This window comes from Bactrocera latifrons, unplaced genomic scaffold (genome assembly GCF_001853355.1).
Source record: "Bactrocera latifrons isolate USDA-ARS-PBARC rearing strain unplaced genomic scaffold, ASM185335v1 scaffold_439, whole genome shotgun sequence".
Classification (NCBI taxonomy): Eukaryota; Metazoa; Arthropoda; class Insecta; order Diptera; family Tephritidae; genus Bactrocera; species Bactrocera latifrons.
Window position 1 is genome coordinate 36,617 of NW_017537089.1, and position 7,220 is coordinate 43,836.

Sequence of the window (7,220 nt, forward strand, 5' to 3'; positions counted from 1 at the left end):
TCCGCTAAAGGATGTTAATGAATCCTGTATATCACGTAAAGTGAATAGCGTACGACTGTGTACCTCGTGTTGAACATCGCTTGGTGGTGATGAACCAACATCGCCGTATTCGGAACCTTCATTACCTTCATCATCAATATCTACACTTTGACCAAAATATTCAAGYAGTCGATCTTGTAATGTCGTCTTTCGTCCAGTARCTCTAAGTCCTAGCTCAGTCAATTTGTCCTTGAGCCCATTGACAGTCAACTTTAAAATTTCGTCTCGGTTCATTTCGTCCTACTTCAAGTTATTTGTTACAATAGTATATGATATGCTTAGATTTAAAATTTTTAAATTACAHAGTTATTTGAAATTGCATCTACACAACATTAGCAGTATATGCACATAGAGAYAATAAAATTATGTTAAACTCCAAAAAACTTTAATACTTATTTTTAAATTGTACAATAACTTRTGTACTTATACTATTTTCCAACTTCAGCAATGCTTTGTTGTTTCTTATTCTTTTTAATGGTACGGTACAAGTCAATATTTTATTAACTATAAATTCACCTTCGTTAAAAAAATTTTACATATTATAAAAACATATTTTAAAAATGTAACACAAAAGCGAAAGTTAAAGCTTACGTTATCATTTGTTACAGTTAAAATATTTTTTGTTTTCTTTTTATTCAACTTGTTCTACTGTACTTATCTGCTTTTCGCTCGAATCGCACCACTTGTCCAACGACGCTTCGGAAAATTACTACGATAGTTCCGTTATTCGACGCTACACTGCTACAGCCACATCCAATACGCCTCAACTGTACGCAACTCCAAGAACAGCAACACTTAGCTAACAGCTACAACAACTTCAAGATTTGGATTCTCAACTCCAACAACAGCAACACTTAGCTAGCAGCTACAACAACTTTAACTTTTGGACTCGCAACTCCAACAACAGCAACACTTAGCTAACAGCTACAACAACTTCAAGATTTGGATTCTCAACTCCAACAACAGCAACACTTAGCTCGCAGCTACAACAACTTTAACTTTTGGACTCGCAACTCCAACAACAGCAACAGCTACATGTAGCATCGTACCACCATCAACGCAACGTAGCAACGACTTCTTAGCGTTTCTGTACATTTCCTTTGAAAGTACATACATACGCTTATAACTGTATGTAGTAGCAATGCTCGGCCAACGCTACGCGAACGCACAACAAAACAAAAACTATTTCGCCAAATTTAATGAATGGCACACAATCATCCACATACATATGTGTGTACATGTGTACGATTGAATACAAGTTTTAGTTTTTAACACTTGACACTGAAATTGCGATTAAAGTTCGCATTCCACACCTGACACCAATTTGTAGGAAATGTTTTAAATGTAATACATTTTATTTAAATTTTATTTAAATTGTACAAAGTTTTATTCTTAAATTTAAGTTTTAGATTTAAGTTATTAGATTAGATTTTATATAAGCGACTTGCTCGCGGCGCTGATCAAATTGAACTGTCGTTGTCATCTGTTCTTGTTCGTGCTATGGTCCGTTTCATTAGTTTCGTCAAGTTCGGTCAATTTGTCAGGGAAGTAATAATTAGTATTTCTGTCCGCTTCTGTGTTCCCTTCCTACATATATATCGTATATTCAAATGCCAAATGCCCTTTTCAGATCCTGAATTTGCTCGTTTTCATTATTTCGAATTCCCTGAAAAGAAAGCTGCTTTGATTAATTCATATTATTATGTCGAGTTTTCGGGTATAAAATTTCTATCTTAAATTATCGCCGAATTGAATTATCAAAAATGAAATGTAAATTTCACAACTCAGCTTCCTTTGGTGTAATTTTAAGCACGCTTTTGAAAATCGTTATCGTACTAAATTTTCTGAAACACAGACATAACACCCTTGAAATTGCGCTGGCTGCGACTTAAAACTTATAATAAATGAATGTTCAAACAAGTTTGTCCGCGTTGTTGTTGTTGTACGACTATCTGCAGGCAACCTGCATCGCAAATCAACGATAAAATCGTTTGCGCAGACAATCTCTGTCAGACTGCAAAGGCATTCGAAATAGTGAGCCCAAGAGAGTTCTAAGCTTGGTGCAGTGAAGCTCACAATGGCTGAAGAAAGAATTTTTATTGTTGACAAATTTCTGAATTGTAGTTTAGCTTAGCTTTTTCGCAAGTGTACGAATGTTGTAGGCATTAAAATTTCCATTAAAAATTGATATTGAATAGCTACAAGTTGAGACTGAACTTGAACAATACTCGTAGCAGACGGTTCATTCGGAATATTATAAAATTGGAATAGCGTAGAATATGCTAGACAACAAACCTGTGACTGTTGGATTACGAGTATAGCAGAGCTAAAAGTTTCTTATCGCCAAATAATAAGAAAGTGGAGTAAGAATGAGTAAGACGTGTGTATGAGAAAAAGCTAGTTGAAAACAGCTGCAAACACCATAACTATTACAAACGTAATTTTTCCACATTAGCTACTGCCAGTATATTTCGTCTCACCCAACTACCATAAAATTGTAAATGAAAGTACTTTTCAACACCCTCATTGCAGAGAGAAATAAATTTAATTTAAACTTCTCTCCTACTTCGTATGTCCTTCAAAGCAGTATTCCAGGAAGAAACCCCTTTTTCTTACTTTTGTTAATATCATCCCACTTTTAAAGTTGGATTATAAAATATACATATTACGAAACGCGAAGAAGTATGAGTTGCTCAGAAGTCTTTCCTTCAGTGGGATGCATTGATAAAGTTTCGCTCACATCGATGCCGGCAAGCATCGTTTGAGCTGTTATACATTGTTAATGATGTACTTATGTATATATAAGAATTAGATGGAATATTTGCACATAGGTTAAAAAGGAAAAATATAGCACATAATCAAGCTTGTGAAAAGCATGAGGAGGAAACAAATTTCTGTTCTGTGGGCATGGATACGAGTTTCTTATAATTTACGTTTAATTTCATTGCGAGGAAATGTCTTTTGTAAACAACCACTACGAATAAGTTTTAGAGTTATACTGAGCCAACAAACTTATTTATGCGCTAAGAGTTCCGTTTCCTATTACGGCGAATTTGCTGTTTAAGCATCTTACTAGGATAAATTGTGAACTTTTGAAACATTCGTAAATTCTCTTATTGTTCCGTTTGCAAATTAAATCACTAGAGTTGGACCTTCTTTCCGTTCAGTTGAGAAAGAAAAATATTAAAATGTGCTTTTTTGGAAAAAGTATTTCTCATCGACAAAAAGCTGAAATTGTGCGCACTGAATGGATAAAGCACTTCTATGGTGTAAAAATTTTAGATTGTCATTGCAGTAGCTTGAATAGCGGGTGAATTTCTTAAACTCAGCGTATTGAATTTGTCTACTAGATTCTAATAGTCTAGCTGTGATATTATACGGAAGATCGAAAGTGAAGGAACTGCATAAGATTGTGTTTCAACATAGATTTTAAGTTGATTCTTTAAATATATATTTCTTCTACCATACGAATACATATATACGGTATCTTTTAAATCAAAATCAATAATGAGTCACGGCTACCATGCACGAATAAAGCGTGGTTTTCTCATATTGCTGCACATTTCTTATGTACCGGAAGATACATTTCCTAGATTTAATCCTTGCAAGTTGCAATAGTATGAAATGTTTGGTAATACTCGAACTTAGTCCTACCTAAATTTTTTTTTCGACTGAGGTTGTCATTTAAGTAATTTTAATAACCTTAAACATTTACAATAGCTGACAGCCCAGGAATAAACGAAATGAAGGCGAAATTTTTTCCGTTTTTTTTTGCAATTTAAATAACCTTCAACACATAAACAATATGAAGAAGATTATGGTTATCAATAAGTATGTATTTATGTATTTATAAGTGTGGATATATACTACGGGTAAAAAAATCATCCATCACGCACCACGAAACGAGATTCATCCACAATTTATAATTGAATTCGAAGTTTCCCACTGAATTGTTGGTAATGAAGATCCGAATTAAAGCGAAACAAGAAAAAACGTTAGCACCGAAGCTAAATGCCCTTCACAGGTGCATTTCTGTTAGTAATTATGTGTTCAGTTTGTATGGAAGCTATATGCTATAGTAATCCGTTCTGAACAAATTTTTCGCAGGTTATATTACCTTAAGCAGTAAGCCATGTCAAATTTCATGAAGATACCACGTCAAATGTGAAAATTTTCCATACAAGAACTTGATTCCGATCGTTCAATTTGTATGGCAGCTATATGTTATAGTGGTTCGATATCAGCCGTTCCGACAAAGGAGCAGCTTCTTGAAGAGAAAATGACGTTTACAAAATTTCAAAATGATATCTTAAAAACTGAGCGACTAGTTCGTTTATATACAAACAGACGGACGGACATGGCTAAATCGACTCAGCTCGACATACTGATCATTTATATATATACTTTATAGGATCTCCGATCCTTCCTTCTTGGTGTTACAAACTTCGTGACAAAGATAATATACCCTGTTCAGGGTATAAAAATGCTCAAAAGAAGGAATTGTTGAATAAATTAAAATCTCTCTACTCATCCGTTCATCAGCGAAAATACCCAAACGGCAAGCATTGAATTTAATCAGAAGTAGCATTCATTAATGTGAAGGAAAAGCGAAAATTGCGTGTCGAAGTACAAATAAGTTGAGGGAATTTCAAAAATTAACATTCATTTGTAGCGGTAGTTTGAAGCGTCTTCATGTTTGTGTACAGTAATTGGGTTTCTATTTTTGCTGATATAAATAAAACTTGATCCCACAAATTGGTTATATAATCTTTTTTTCTCTTGACTCATTTAGTTTACGATTTAATTGGTTTTTATCACATTGAAAGTCTTATTAAAAATGTTCAATTTTGTTTCTCTACAAATATTCGTTTCCGCAAATGAATTCCTTGTGTAAATGAGCTGTATCGGTGGTTTTCTACTTTTCTATTACAGCTTCTTTGGATGGCCGGCAACTTTGCGGTAAATCCACCGCTTTGTCATCGGGGTTGTCTCTTTGTGGGATGGAAGGCGTATTGGCGTCTTCAGCTATTATTCGGTCGGTGTCATCAATAAAATATTGTAATAATCAATCAAGTGATTTATTTAGAGATGATGAGAACTTCGTGCGGAGAGGAAACCTCCATAACCAGTAATGTAAAGAAATATTTCATATCAAAGATCATAATAATGAATTGTTAGCAAACCGCATTGTTACGCACAGCTGATACTAATGCGTGACGGAAGGTACTGACAATGTCGTTATTGCTGCCGAAAGGCAAACTGCGTTCATGCATTATAGCAACGGTTACTCAGCAAGGCAAGCTGTTTTGAATTGGACAGACGATAGCTAGACCGCAGCGGGGGTTATTCTCCTCTTTGTAGCCTTTTTATTGTATGTTCGCAGCATAAACGAAAGGAAATTCAATTTTGTTTGCTTTAATTTAGCAAAAATAATTAAGAGCGATGGCCAAATATCACGTCTTACGTTACATTTTTAGGTAATTGTAATAAAAAACCTGTAGAAATGAGATTTTGCTAGAAAAATTTAGTAACGTATTAAGTGGTGATTGATCTATTGGAGAATTGTTGTTTCCTATCGTACGATTTTAGAGTCATTAAAAATTATCAACGCCAAAGGAAGAAAATAAGATTACTTTTCGGTTTCAGAGTACACAATCCTCAGTTCTCATATGGGTTAATATCCTCTCTTTACATATAACTGAAGCATATGATAATACGTTGCCAAAAGAATATCTAAAGAGTGTTAAATATTAGTACGCATAATTATTTACTTGCTGGTTGGAAGACTTGCATGCTTATATTCGAGATGCCCTTCAATGAAACAAAAACACAAAAAGGTGAAAACACAAAGCCAAGTTCGACTTACGATTGCAATCATAAAATGTGCTGTCACACCACAAATACTCGCCTGAATGGTTGAAGTTCAATTACAGCTGGTCAAGTTCTTACTGGCATAGAATTACCCGCTGACGTCTTTGCATTTCCGCCTTTTAGTCGCATTAGCGTCGGATATGTAAACCCATAATAAAACTGAAATCAAAATGAGTTCTCATAAGAGGGACTGACGAAATGTAAATACATATGTATAGTACATGTACATATATGTTTATAAATACATATTACAGGTTATGGGAGTTTAGTATCAATCATGTCTTTGTTATTTGTGGTTTTTTGAAGAAAGTGATATCGGAAGCCAAGTGGGCGTAGGGATAGTCCGATTGCGATTTATAACATAAGAATATCGAGGGAATGTTGTCTACCTTATTTACCAAATTGTTAGAGTGATTACCGAGGTATGGAAATTTATTTTAAAATTTAATTCAAAAGTTTTAACCTTCCAATTTATTTCGACCATCCTTTATTTCTAATGGACAATGGACTTATTTGCACTTTGGATTTTGAAATTCTAAAAATATTTATTTCGATTAAGTAGATATAGTTCTAGTAAACATTTTTAGGTTCCATGAATAACAAATGGAATGGTACTTTGTATTACGAAACTGAAAAATTGCTTCAAGGTTAAGCAGGGGCAGCAACACACCCACTGAAACAAACTATATTTAAATTATAAACTGAATATAGTTCACGAAAATGTTATTGCTCCAGAATATTATTGCCAGAAAAATTTCCGGAACTAAATTCCGTTTCAATCAAATGAATGTGCCAACGAGCAAAAGGCGCAAAACAGGTACAAAACATGGGGCTGCATGCTATTAACGGGACAAGGTAGCAAGGTGAAATACAAGCAAAAGCAGAAATGGCAACGACAGCGCCTACAAGTGAAAGAAAAAACAACATGAAAAATTGACGCATCTGCGTTGCTAGCTCCCTTGACATCCGGTTGGACGGCAATTTGATCTCAATGACCATACGTTGCCGGATGTTGTAGCCGACAACTCTACAATAACAGCGCCTGCCCATGCGCCCAAAACTGCAACAAAGCTAAGAGCAAAAGAGTCGCACGGCGGAATGTAAAATATGCCAACACGCGTTTTCAAATAGTGAATGCCGTACGCTGAACAAAGAGTAGTAATATCTGCAGCCAGCCTTGCGTTCGAAAGCCTGCAATGGCAATGGCTAACCTACTAGCATGTGCACTACATCGGCAGCGAGAATCAATATCACGCCGCCAGACAAGGATTTGAATTTAGCTGTATGCCGGCAGCTGTTTCAACGTGACC